This window comes from Pleurodeles waltl, chromosome 6, assembly GCF_031143425.1.
Source record: "Pleurodeles waltl isolate 20211129_DDA chromosome 6, aPleWal1.hap1.20221129, whole genome shotgun sequence".
In the NCBI taxonomy this organism is placed as follows: Eukaryota; Metazoa; Chordata; class Amphibia; order Caudata; family Salamandridae; genus Pleurodeles; species Pleurodeles waltl.
This window is the reverse complement of record NC_090445.1, coordinates 240,044,267-240,058,730: the sequence shown is the minus strand read 5'-3', so window position 1 is coordinate 240,058,730 and position 14,464 is coordinate 240,044,267. Positions and strand designations below refer to the sequence as shown.

At 49.3% G+C, this 14,464-nt stretch overlaps 1 protein-coding gene across 7 annotated transcripts in view; it reads left to right on the top strand.

Annotated features, from left to right (window-relative positions):
• The window catches only part of MARCHF10 (membrane associated ring-CH-type finger 10), a 299,651-nt gene that overhangs the window by 67,419 nt on the left and 217,768 nt on the right, over positions 1–14,464 (top strand). The gene's annotated exons all lie outside the window — the stretch shown is intronic.

Here is a 14,464-nt window from a genome sequence, read left to right as displayed (position 1 = left end):
GTCTTTGGTCTCCGGAAGAACAGATGTTTTTTATATCAACCTGTTGGCGCTGTGGAAGATACGTCTGGCTCTCAAGGCCTTCCTCTCTTCCGTTCGCGGTCAGTTGACACAATTCTTGATAGACAACACTACCGCAATGTGGTACATCAACAAGCAGGGAGGAGTAGAGTTGTATCTTCTCTGCAGAGAGGCTCTATGTCTCTGGTGCTGGGCTCAGGACCATCAGATTTGCATAGTAGCAAACCATTTGGCTGTGCGGACGTACATGCGTACATTCTCAGTCAGCACTTTTCAGCTGACCACGAGTGGTGCCTTCATCCGGAGGTGGTTCTTCACGTCTTCCAGCTATGGGGGACACCACAGATAGACCTGTTTGCCACTCATGAGAACGTGCACTGCCCGTTGTTCTTCAGCGTCCAGTATCCAATGCAGGGAATGCTGGGGGATGTGTTTCAATTGAGCTGGAGCACCCAGCTACTTTATGCATTTCCCCCATACCTTTTATTCCTCTGGTTCTGAGGAGGATTCGCCAAGACCAGGCCCAAGTCATATTGATAGCTCCGGACCAGCCGAGAAGGGTGTGGTACACAGACCTCCTTCAGCTCTCATTGTGCCCTTCACTCTGTCTCCCTCACTGGGCAGATCTCCTCTTGCTGTAGCTGGGGTCGATTCTACACCCCCCACCTCCAGAGTCAACATGCCTGGAGGTTGAAAGAGGCAACCTGAATTCCTTTTACTCTTCCCCCTGAAGTGGTGAATGTTATTTTATCGGCCAGGCAACACTCCACCAAAACTGTCTATGCTGGTAGAAGGGCCAAGTTTGTCAAATGGTGTGAGGACAGGCATGTTGACCCTTTAAAGGCCCACTTATCCAATGTTTTGCAATTTGCTCTTTACTTGGCACAACAAGGTTGTGCAGTTGCGACAGTGAAGGGCTATTTGTCTGCACTGTCAGCATTTATTTGTTTACCTGACCAACCCTGTTTGCTTAAATACCCTATTGTTTTAAGGTTTCTTAAAGGTTTGTCTAATATGTTTCCTCCCACTCCATTTATAATGCCTCAGTGGGATTTAATTTAGGTTCTATCATACCTGCTGGGTACACTGTTTGAGCGGTTACATAGCTGCCTATTAGGGCTCCTTAAAATAAAGGCTGTTTTTCTGGTAGCAATCACGTTGGCTAGACATTTTAGTGAGCTGTAAGCTCTGAGTGTAACACCCTTGTTTACCACTTTCCATGTCAACAAGGTGGTTTGAGAGCCAGGGCGGCTTTTCTGCCAAAGTTAGTGACTCCTTTTCATTTGGGGGCAGTCCATCACCCTTCCCTCCTTTTACCCTCCTCCCCATCCCTCTAAGGAAGAATGAATGCTGCATCGTCTGGATCCAAAGAGACCGTTGAGCTTCTACATGGACAGGACGAGCAAATTTAAAACTGACGATCAGCTGTTCATCGGCTATATAGGCAAGATGAAGGGCAAAGCCGTCCACAAAAGAACGTTGTCAAGGTGGGTCATCCTTTGCATCAAAATATGTTATGCGCTGGCAAAGAAAGATCCTCCTGAGAGTATTAGAGCTCATTCAACCAGGGCTACGTCTGCTACTTCGACTTTGGCTAGAGATGTACCTATTGTTGACATTTGCAAGGCAGTAACCTGGGCTTCCCTCCACAGTTTCGCAAAACATTACTGCTTAGACTCAGAAGTGAGGAGGGACAGCCATTTTGCCTGGTCAGTGCTACAGGATTTTTTGGTATGGGCAGCCGGACACCCACCTCTGAGTGGGGACTGCTTTGGTACTCTGGCCCTCATTACAACCCTGGCGGTCGGTGATAAAGCGGTGGTAATACTGCCAACAAGCCAGCAGTAAAAAAAAATGGAATTATGACCACGGCGGAAACCGCCCAGGCAGACAGCCACTTTAACACACCGACTGCCACGGCGGTAGCAACAAGCACCATGGCGGTAACTGCCAACAGCCAGGCAGAAGACAGTATACCGCTCACAGTATTACAAGAGGCCTATCCACCACCTTTTCCGGGGCGGTCCCAATGACATCAAAAGCATGGCGGAAACAGAACACAGAAGGTAAATGACTCACCTCTGGACACTCAGGCAAGAACCACGCCACCATGGAGCCCGAACTGCAGGTTTTCCCCATGCTGGTCTACCTCCTCCTACACCAGGAATACCAATGCCAGCGAAGACGACCACGGTGAGTACTGCCGCCTAGCACACGGGAGGGGGGAGGAAAAAGAGAGTGACACACACACATGCAACACCCCCACCCCCACCCCCAACACCATACACACTAACAGATGCAACAACATTACACATCCACCCCGTACCCCTCAGGAATAATGCAAGGACAAAAGGAAGTGATTGAAGTGAGTGTAATAAGGTAAAATACGAGAAATATGTCCTCAAAAATCAAAACAGTATTTACATATATTCAAATGGGGGGACACTGCCCAGTCCATAATGTCTGTGGGCCACAGGGCCACATCACATAGGCCAAGGCCCCACTTGACTCCTGCATCAACACGGAGAGAACACTTCAGGGGCATCAGGTCGAAAATACACAGTCACCTCAGGGGAACGGGGAAAGGTTGGCACCTCAGCTGGAAGATGGTACAACACCACTTGTCCTTGAGGGGGCAACATGCCCTGTGCGATGTCCTGGAGAGTGCAAAGCCACAGTCTCTCAAGTGGGTGGTTTGCCCACTGCTTGGTCCTGGGGAGTGCAAAGCCACAGTCCCTCTAGTGGGTGGTGTGCCCACTGCTTGGTCCTGGGGAGTGCAAAGCCACAGTCTCTGAAGTGGGTGGTTTGCCCACTGCTTCCTCATGGGGATTGCAAGGCCACAGTCTCTCAAGTGGATGGCTTCTCCACTGGTTCTGGCAGGGGCTTTGTGCCCAGTGTGATTCATCCTGGCAAGGAGGGGGTGAGTGGATGCCTTCTTCCACTGGTTCTGGAGGGGGCTTTGTGCCCAGTGTGCTTCATCCTGGCAAGTGTCAGGAATCCCCAAGGTGCTGCCTGCATTATATGTCAGCATCCCCAGGGATTAGGGTTAAATCATATCTCTGTTCTTGGTTAAACCTTCATGTTTCTAATTAAACATAATGGGGGTTATTACAACTTTGGAGGAGGTGTTAATCCGTCCCAAATGTGACGGATATACCACCAGCCGTATTACGAGTTCCATAGGATATAATGGACTCGTAATGCGGCTGGTCGTATATCTGTCACTTTACCGTCACTTTTGGGACGGATTAACACCTCCTCCAAAGTTGTAATAACCCCCAATGTGCTGTGTTATACATTTGGTTTTATCAATGCTTGTTTTAACAATGCTTGTTTGCTAATGTGAGCACATGTGCTTCTAAATTGGATGTGGTATAGACATGTGCTTCTAATTGGGTGTGGTGACTCATCCACATGTGGAAACTCAACTGCTTTCCTGATTGGAAATAAATAGCAGAGTGAAGCATGCCTCCCTGCTTGGCTTTGTTTTGCTTCCTGATCTCAGCATCTGATTTGGCAGTCCAGACCCTGCTGTCATCCTCGTATTCAGGACTTTTGAGGCAATTCTTTTCTTCGTTCCTGTACCAGCTGACACCAGGCATTCCTCCAGCAGTCTGGAAAAGACTGCAGCTAAGTGACTAGTATTCTCCAGGGAGTTTTTTTTCTTTGAGCGCCGCGCTTTCCTAGAACAGCTGGTGTATTTCAGACCTCGTATTTTGGCAGAGTGCTTATCTTGAAGAGACAAATGCATTTCTGAACACTCTACATTATTATTGTAGTTACTTGCCTAAATGTGGAGGGGGCTTTGTGCCCAGTGTGCTTCATCCTGGCAAGGAGGGGTTGAGTGGATGCCTTCTTCCACTGGTTCTGGAGGGGGCTGTGTGCCCTGTGATGCAGATCTTGGGGAGTGCAAGGTCACAGTCTCTCACCTGGGTGTCAGGACCACACGATTTGCAGTGGTCAGGATGCATTACAGTCCATGGAGGCAGGACTACACACTGCCCGCTGGTGGCGACAGCTGCTCAGTGGTGGCAGTGCTGGTGCTGGTGTCTGTGCTGCCAGTGGTGGGGGGAGGCTCCAGCCCTTCCCCTGCAGCTTCGGACAGCTGCCCACTGGGGCTGCTGCTGCTGGCAGTGGTGCTGGTGGCGGTGCAGGCAGTGGTGGGGGGGCTCCAGCCTGACCCTGCAGCCTCGAACGTCTGCCCACTGGGGTTGCTCTGCTGGTGGCGGTGCAGGTACCGGTTCTCGTGGCGGTGCTGGTGTCGGGGCTGCCAGTGGTGGGGGGAGGCTCCAGCCCTTCCCCTGCAGCCTCGGACGGCTGCCCACTGGGGCTGCTGCTGCTGGCAGTGGTGCTGGTGGCAGTGCAGGCAGTGGTGGGGGGAGGCTCCAGCCCTTCCCCTGCAGCCTCGGACGGCTGAAGCGCCATGGTTGGTGTTGGGGGCTCAGAATCAGTCCCAATACCAGGCCTCCTGTCCTTCCTGCCTGCAGGGGCAGGCCTTTTGCCCTTGCCGCCTGGTGGTGCCTCCTTGCCCTTGCCAACTGGTGGTGCTTCCTTGCCATCTGGTGGTGCGTCCTTGCCCTTGCTAGCTGGTGGTGCCTCCTTGCCCTTGCCAGCTGGTGCCGGCACACTGCCAGTGCTGATGGGTGTTTTCTTGGAGCCTCTCACACCTGCAGTAGCTGCCGACACTACTGTGGCCATGGACTTGGTGGCTGAGGTTCAAGCCTGGGTTCTGACCACCCTGGCCTGACGTGACGGACGGGGAGGGGGAGGGTTAGGTAAGAGGTCAACGGCGGAGAGGAAAAGCTTCTTAGAGACACTGGGCCGGGAGGAGGGTGAAGGTTTGGGAGTGGAGGAAGAGAGAGTGGTTGTTGGAGGTGTCTGTCTGCTGTGTTGGGGTGCAGTTGCATGGGCTGGATGCTGTTGTGAGGTGGATGGCTGTTGGGTGTCTGAGTGCTTGCGTTTGTGTACTTTGGGAGGAGGGGGCACAGACACAGTGCAAGAAGACACACAGGACGTTTGCATGGATGTGGGGGTGGTGACTGCCAGTGAGGGGCGTGTAGTGATGGGCGTGATGGTGATGGAGGCAGTGGATGTGGATGTAGTGCATGCAGGTGTGAGTGGAGACGCCACTGGGAGGGAGGTGGACGAGGAGGAGGAGGGGGACACAGTGGAGGCAGTGGGTGTGACTGCATCTGGATGGTGTTTGTGTGAGTGCCTGTGGGATGATGTGTGGTGCTTGTGTTTGCCTGAACCACTCGTGTGTGTTGTCTGGGGTGCATGCTGGTCTGAATGTGTGCTTGGGATAGGTTGGGGTTGAGGGGAATGGGACTGGGCAGAGGAAGTTGGAGGGGGAAGGCTAGAGACAGGAACAATGGCTGTCATCATGGAGGAGGCCAGAGCCTGGTTTGATCTCCTTTGGGCCGCCATGCTAGAGTGAATGCCCTCCACGAATGCATTTGTTTGTTGCAAATGCCCTGCCAGCCCCTAGATGGCATTCACTATGTTTGACTGCCCAACAGAGATGGATCTCAGGAGGTCAATAGCCTCCTCACTCAGGGCAGCAGGGCTAACTGGGGCAGGGCCTGAGGTGCCTGAGGTGAAGGACATGCCCACCCTCCTGGGTGAGCAGACATGGGAAACTCGCTGAGGGGCTGCTGGGAGGGCGGTGCTGGTACAGGGGTGGCGGCTGTACCTGTAGTTGGGGTGGGCACAGAGCTGTCCGCCACCACTAGGGAGCTTCCATCGGAGGAGGTATCACTTTCTGAACTGTCCCCTCCGCCGTGGTGTTTCCCTCGCTCTCCGTCCCACTTGTGCCCTCACCGTCTGTGGATTCGGCTTCATGGGCCCTGTGGGATGCAGCTCCCTTCGTCGCTGGTGCCTCTGCTCCTCCGCCAGATGATGCTAATGCACAGTAGGACAGGATTACAAAACAAAAAGAGGGGGAAGAGACAGATGATACTCTTGGTCAGTGTCAGGAACAACACCACAGTTGGCGTACACAACACACACACACACACACACACACACACATACACACACACACACACACTCACACACACAGGGAACCTCCCTACACACTAGGCAACGCACTACCAGTCACAATGCTAGTCACCAGGCCCTGGACAGTAATACCTAACGCCAATTGCAGCATACCGGAGACCCACAGAGCCCTGCCCAGTAGTGGATGCCCACTAGCTTGGTTGCAGGTGGAGTTCATCAGCCCCTGCCCAACATGGAACCTACCCTGCAATGTCCAGCCTGGCCTAGGGGCACCAACAGGCCCACATCCCCCACCCGAAGGCCACTCCACCACGCACAAGTGGTATAAAGTGAAACTGTACTCTCCCTCTTGTGGCTACTGTGATGCCGCCCATTCAGCTCCGCATAGGCCATCACCAGTATGCGGAACATCAGGGGGGTCAGGGTCCTCCGCCGTCTTCCTTGCCTAGCATCTCAGGTCCTCCCACCGTTTGCGACAGTGGGTGCTCCGCCTGCCGTAGACCCCCAGGGACTGCACATCCTTGGCGATGGCACACCATATAACCTTTTTCTGATGGGCGCTGACCTGCACGTAAATACACATAGAAAAAAGATATCAGTCATACCGTCCGGCCTGTTACACTAATGGCCCACCATATCCCTCCCATCATCTTACACACATACATTGCCCACCATACATGCAGCACGGTGCCCAGAACCCTTCCCCCAACCCCCCACACGAGGCCCTCACACACAGCACTCCGTGCATCCATGCCCCTTGCATTGTGCTCACAGTGTACTCGCCTGTTGGTCTGGAGGCCCATACAGCATTCGGTATTGGGGTAGAACCCCATCTCTCCAACTCCGCAGCGGTGAAGGCAAGGGCCCTTTCCTCAGTGACACGAGCCATGGTTGGTTCCAGACACCGGTCACAGCAGCACATGCAGTGTAGGTCCTCTCCTGTTGAAGGTCAGGTAGCAAGTGAGTGAACAGATAGAAAATGGCGGTCACGTCCGCGGCGGTGCGTACCGTCTCCGCCGGCGTACATCACCATTGGCTACTGTAACCCATAGTTCCCAATGACAACCAATGAGGAGTTGCACAGCGGTACTCGACCACCTCCCGCAACAGCGCACAACGTCATCGGCATTACCTCATTTCCACATGTCCATCCACACAGGACAGCTGGACGCCATTTCGGGGGGGCAGGCCATGGCACCTAACAGCGTCACAGCACACATAGGATCCATTTGGGACTATACAACAACATACTGCTTCAGTCACAACATGCAATGCACTGTACATTTTGGAAATGTTGAATACTGACCAGATGCTCATCGTTTTTCCCCCTAGATTACAACCGCTAAGGATGAATAGGAGATGGAGCCATCCCCCTGTGTACAGGCCCGTAGTGGACTTGGCAGCAATGGGGGACAGGCACGTTATCCTCACCTACAGACTTGACAGGGCCACAAACCAAGAGCTGTGTGCCCAATTGGAGCCAGACCTGATATCTGCTATCCGTCACCCCACTGGGATCCCCCCCTCTTGTGCATGTCCTAGCTGTGCTCCATTTCTTGGCAACTGGTTCTTTCCAAGTGACAGTGGGCTTGGCAGCAGGAATGTCATAGCCAATGTTCTCAATAGTGCTAACAAGAGTGTTGTCGGCCCTGATGGAACACATGCGCAGCTACATTGTTTTCCCCCAGGTGGAGGATTTGGCTACAGTGAAAGCGGATTTCCATGCAATGGGACATATCCCCAACATTATTGGTGCAATTGATGGTACACATATTGCATTTGTTCCCCCGCACCCTCCTGGAGAAATGAACAGGTGTTCAGAAATCGAAAGAGCTTTCACTCAATGAATGTGCAGATAGTGTGCCCCGCGGACCAGTACATCTCCCATGTCAATGCAAAGTATCCTGGGTCTGTGCATGATGCCTTCATCGTGAGGAATAGCAGCATCCCATACGTGATGGCTCAACTCCAGAGGCACCGGGTGTGGCTAATAGGTGAGCCCAAGGTCCCCCCCCCTCCACCCAGTATATGATGGTGTATGGGTATGAGGTTGGCCCTAAGGGTTAGTGTTTGGCTAACAGGTATCCCTCGATATTTGCAGGTGACTCTCATTACCCCAACCTCTCATGGCTACTGACCCCAGTGAGGAATCCCAGGACAAGGGCAGAGGAACGTCACAATGAGGCACGTGGGCAAAAAAGAAGAATTATAGAGCGAACCTTAGGCCTCCTGAAGGCCAGGTTTCGGTGCCTCCATCTAACAGGTGGTTCCCTGTGCTACTCACTCAAGAAGGTGTGCCAGATCATCGTGGCATGTTGCATGTTGCACGTTGCACAACCTTGCCTTACAACGCCAGGTGCCTTTTCTGCAGGAGGAGGAGGATGAGGCTGGAGATGGGCGGGTGGCAGCAGTGGACCCTGTGGACAGTGAAGATGAGGAGGATGAGGATGTGGACAATAGGAGATCAATCATACTACAGTACTTCCAGTGACACACAGGTAAGACACTGTAACTTCACCTTCCATTGCAGTTTTGTATTGGAAATTATGACTGGGTGATGGTGTTCTATGGCTCTGGTTGAGTGAGTGCTCTTGCTGTATCTCTGTCTAGTGGCAATTCTTGTGGGTTGTGGGTGATATGGGTGTGTGTTTTATAGTGGTGTGGTGTGTGTATGTGTGTCAGGTGTGTGTAGTTTGAATTGTCCAATGTGGTGGTGTTTTGTATGTGTGTGTGTGTATTTTGAGTGCGGCCATATGTTCCGCCAATGGTTTACAGCGGTTGAATGTCCGCTGCGGTGATTCGTGGGTCATAATGCTGTGGGTGTAGTTCTGTTGGCATAACGATGTGGGTATTGCTACCGCCAGTTTATCACTGACCTTTGGGCTGGCGGACTTGTGTGTGTGGTTTTATAGTGACGGATTGCTATGTGTGTGTCATAATGTGGGTAGCTGTAAACCGCCACGGCGGCAGTATGTTGGCGGCAGTCGGCATGGCGGTAAGCGGGACTTACCACCAATGTCATAATGAGGGTCTCTATTCAAAAGGTGAGCAATCTACAGGTAGACGTATCCATCAGAAGAACAAATAACTTACCTTCGGTAACGGTTTTTCTGGTGGATACAGTATCTACCTGTGGATTCCTCACTGACCCACCGACCTCCCTGTTGCCTGTCTGCATATACCACGAAAGAAGGTGTTTGTATGATATATGTGTTGCAAATTATATATACAGAAAGTATGTTTATATGTATAATTCTGTATAAATCATTGAGTTGAGTTCACACATGCTGTATTTGCGATGTTGGTGTTAACCCATTCGCCTGGATGGCATGAAAAAAAAGTGGGTGAAACTGATGTAAGCACGCCGGCCAGGACTTGTTATGGCTCCAATGACGTCATACGGCATTGCGTGCGGAGCTGTTCTATTGTGATGTCGACGTGGAGAGTTAGAAATAAATAAAATTCTGTTGAACTCTGGCGCATTGGAAGTATTCAGAAGGTGAGGAATCCACAGGTAGATAGTGTTACTGAAGGTAAGTAACTTGTTCATCTCGACTGTAGAAAACGAGCAGCAGACAAATGTAAAGCTCTGTGTACTATGCACAAAGCCCTGAACTTAATCCTCTGAGAGACAGGCAGGCAGTGCAGCTTATCCAATGATGCAGAACAGGAAGTTGAGCGAAGATGGGACTGGGCTATCTTAAATCCGACATCCAATTGATAAGAAAATCAGGAGCCCCAAACATCAGAGCATTACAGTAAACCAGATGGCTCAGGATATGTGACTGGACCACCTACGGTCAATGTTGAGAGGGAAGAAACGGTAGGATTTTCTATAGTGTCCTTAACTAGGAAAAAATGCTTGAAAGAAAGTTAGTTCTCTTAAGTAGAAAGGGACAGATATTCCCCGTGTAAACCCCTATGTTATGAACCACTGGGGAAGCAACCAGAGTAGAATTGGATGATGAAGACCAAAAGTTGGATGGTAAAGGGAGAGGCAATTTGCCTATTGGACCGGTGAAGAATTTCTGTGTTATCCCTATTGAATTTACGTGAATTCATTCTGAGCCAGCAAGAAATGCCCCTAAAACTGTTACGAGAGGAGTTGAGTGGCAAGGGGATGGATTGATCTACTGACAAGATGATTTGTGTGTCATCAGCATAGCTTATTAAATAATTCCATATCTACAGATTCGTTTTTGTAGGGTTTTTAAATAGATGTTAAACAAAGCAGGATTAAGGGAACAGCCCTGAGGAACTCCCTACCCTATTTCTGTGAACTTGGTAAAAAAGAAGGGTCTCTCTTGTCCGAAAAGAATGAAAACAATGTGATGGTCATGTCACAAATACAAACTTCCCTTAGCCTAGAAAACCGATGTTATGATTTACCATATCAAAGGCAGCAGACAAGGCTATTAACACTAAGGCTACAAATGACACTTCTTTGTTGCCGTTTTCGGACCATGTGATGAGGCTATCAATTGATCTTCTGTTTCTCAGAACTAATCACTCTCTCCAGTCATCTTCCTAACAGTTGGCTTAGCCCAGAGAGCTTTCCTAGCCCTCTCTTATTCTTCCACTATACCATCTAATTAGGTGACATCATCTACTCTTCTGGTTTCTCCTATCACATATACACTGCATATAGGTAAATCTTCTAATTTCTTTCTTTAGCACCCCACAGTTGACATCTTATCCCCTATTGCTGTGGGATAAGGAATTCTGCAGTTTCATTGATTTAGAAGTAGAACATTAGGTGTCTACTAATTTAGGAAGTATGTGGGATGTATTTAAAGCTAGTATCAGAGGCCAATGTAAGACGTATTCGTTTAGCAAGGCTCAAGACACGATTACAAAGTAATGACTACTTAGTGACTTACAGAAGGAAGATATGGCTGCTATTTTACAGCAGTTTATTCCCACCGCTGAAGTTACAGTGGATTGGAGTTAAGGTGCTACGGCCAGAACCCGAGATGATTTACATAGGAATAGGAAGGCTGCGAGGCCCCTTCATAAAGAAAGCCTAAGCATGTCAAATGAGCCTATGAGGCAGCTGAGAAGAAAGCAGAACAGTAAGGAAGGAGACGTGGTGTCCTAGGGAGAGCAAGTAGAAGGAGACACAGGACAACCACCTCCGGGACTCAGTCTGTAGGACCAGTGTGCGGGCCTTCACTCCTTGACCAAAAGCAACACTCTATGGGGAGTGGGAGTCCCCCCTGAGATTGTAAACACTCTCCTGTGGTGAGAAATGAAAGGATAACTTTTGGTGGGCTCCTGATAAATAATGAAGCAATTCTACTGTTATCTGACCCACCTCCAAAGAACTGTGAGGCTCAGTGTGCGAACTGGAAATAGACTTGGAGAGGGCGCCTATTGGAGGTTCTCCAATGTGTGCCACTGGGCTTAAAACTTTACCAGTGACAGTGACCAAAGCATGGTGCGTGAACTTCTCTTTGCAGCAGAAGCTTCCAACCGTTTTGGTGGGTGTAAAATTTAAAGAGAAATCCACAAGCCGGAACCATCTTTTATGGAGAGATCTAGTACAACGTGGTAAAAAGGACAAGGAGGGAAGTTGTTTTTTTTTTCAGCCAGAGTTTACTGTACTTCCTGACAGTGATTATAGTGGTCTATCCCTTGTATGTCGTATAACATGCCACTTTGATCCTCCAGCCAAACAAACCTGAAGAAATATTATGAAACTGCTTTCTTTTGTCATTCAAGCAGCATTCTGATTTTTTTGCAATCACTCTGTAAAAGGCAAAAGCTGCATATCTGACATAGTATTCTTATATATCTGTTACTGTATTGATTGTATTGCGGTATTCTCTCCGTCACCTCCTGCTTAGTTTAAGCCCTTTAATCATTATAATGTTATGTTAATGTAAATATTTTGACTACCAGCAGAATGCTTGATGTACACTTGCATTGTTGCCAACTAAACCTATTCTGACATGGAAACTCTTTGAAGATGGCATCCTTCTTTTTTTAACTGAGCAACGTAACATACAGCCATTGCAGTGATTAATCCTTTTATTATCAGTCATGAAATTTGCCACTCTTCTAATTTATTGAAGAATTGATTTTAGATGCCTTACTAAAATCTGATCTAGCATTACTGGTGGTCGGTCGTTACCAAAGCATAAACAAATGGGTCAACAAAAAGGAATCTGTTATTTTTCAACACTCTCATGTGGTGAGAAATAAAAGGATAACTTTAGGTGGGCTTCTTATAAATAATGCAGCAAGTTTACTATTACCTGACCCACTTCAAAAGAACTGTGTGCATTACTATCCTAGATGAATCACTCCAAACACTATGGGGGTCATTACGACCCCTGCGGTCGGTGGTAATATGGAGGAAAGTACTGCCAACAGGCTGGCGGTACTTTCCTCCATATTTTGACATTGGCGGTTTGGCTGAAGCCAAACCGCCAATGTACCACACCGACCGCCACGTAGGTAACGGCTGCCGGGCTGTAGATATCAATCTCCAGCCCGGCTGCCGTCACTTGACCGCCTGTGGGATTATGACCCCACCTACCGCCATGGTTTTCGTGGCTTCCTTACAGCCACCAAAACCATGGCAGTAGGCACTATCGGTGACATCCCTTCCCTGTCACTAATAGGGGTCTTCCTCAACCCCTCCCCCTCCACAGGTTCTCCCTCCTTCCTCTCCAGACCTCCCCTTCATATACACCCCTCCCTTCACACGCATACACACACCCATTCCCACATTGATCCACGCATGCATACATCCATTCACACACACATCCACACACTCTTATATACAAACACTCAGACATGCATTCACACAACTCAACATACACGCACTCACACCCCAAACATGCAGGCACATACAACACGCAACACACACCTGCATACCCGCACGCACAGACATAAACCCCCCCCCCCCCACACACACACAGCACCCCCCTCCCCTGTCGGAGCACCCACTTACCTGTGTTTCGATGGTCCTCTGGCAGGACACGGAACGGGGCGCTACTGCCAGCAGCGTCCGCCAGCAGAACACCACCAGGCCTTATTAATTCTCATAATACGGCTGGCAGCGGACTACTGGTGTGGCGCTGCTGCTGGCAGCAGCACCACCTTGCATCCGTCCGCCAGTATGGCCAGAGCCGGATTACCGACATCCTTCTGGTGGAAATACGGTTGTGGTCATATTATGGCGGACGGCTGGTAGCCACGGCGACGGTCTTTTGGCGGCCGTCGCTACAGTGGTAGGCGTTTATACTGCCAATGTCATAATGAGGGCCTATGTAATCTCAAGATTCTGTAGGACTAAAACCCACCATCTCTGACTCATTCAATTCACTCTTTGTGCCTCTGTTAGTAACTATCACAGTGGCAAAAGTATGGTCCAGTAGAATGAGCCAAGTACACAGAAATTCAAGGGTCTTTTTTCTTTGCTCAAAATGAAAAGTTGTGGTTGCCTTCATGCCCAAGGAATGTGTATCATGCTAAGAGATCAGACTACAACACTAGCACTCCTTCCAGTGAAAGACAGCAGAGACAGAAATATAAGCATCTACGAACAAATTACTTAAATACATTTACCACCCCCATTATACAAAATGTATCCATTACAGGAATACATCTGATTTATCACTACTCAACTAATTGAATCAGCAGACTCAGAAAGGGAAAGTATAACAGAGGCGGAAAGATGATGGTGCTAAATCATCTCTCCCAGCACTCTAGACTCCTAAAAGTAGGTCTTATAAAAAACATAACATGCCGATAACGAAAAGGGCTGCAACTTGTCACTGCTAGACACCAGCCCAAACAACTATTGCAGCTCAAGGAATAACTTACCATGACCTATTCACGTATCCAATTCTGCAATCTTACTCTTCAATGCTCAAAAGTAGTCGAGTTCTTAAATAACTACTTTTTTAAAAATTAGAGAACACTCATCAAGTCGATAGACTGTCATCTATCCCTCACACCCTACAAACTCCTAAAAACACACATTCAAAGAAATCATGAGAGCCTCGCCAAACAAAGCAATTTTCTCCACATACCCATCCACCTAAACCAACAATCCCATCCCTGCAGTACTGGCCCAATAAAGTGAGTGAACATCTTCAGTCTCTCACTCTAACGATGATAAATGCCTCCCTCACCTAAGGCAAGGCACCAGACACTTCAAAAATTGGCCATGTCATCATCCCGTTGTTGGTAAAACACAAAGCTGACTCAAATGACCTCAACAATTTCTGCCACAGGTCAGCAGTTATAGCACAGTAAAGTCAGGTCTCGTTCTGCCATGCCCAGAAAAACAGTGTGTTGAAAAACCAACCAACTTGGAATTGGGCAGACCGGAATTCCTTGAGGTAATTCTGATCCACCTGAAACATAAGGTGACCCTTAATCTTCTTCGGTTTATCTTATTTTTAACTGCCAGAGAGAGGATGTGTACTTGATC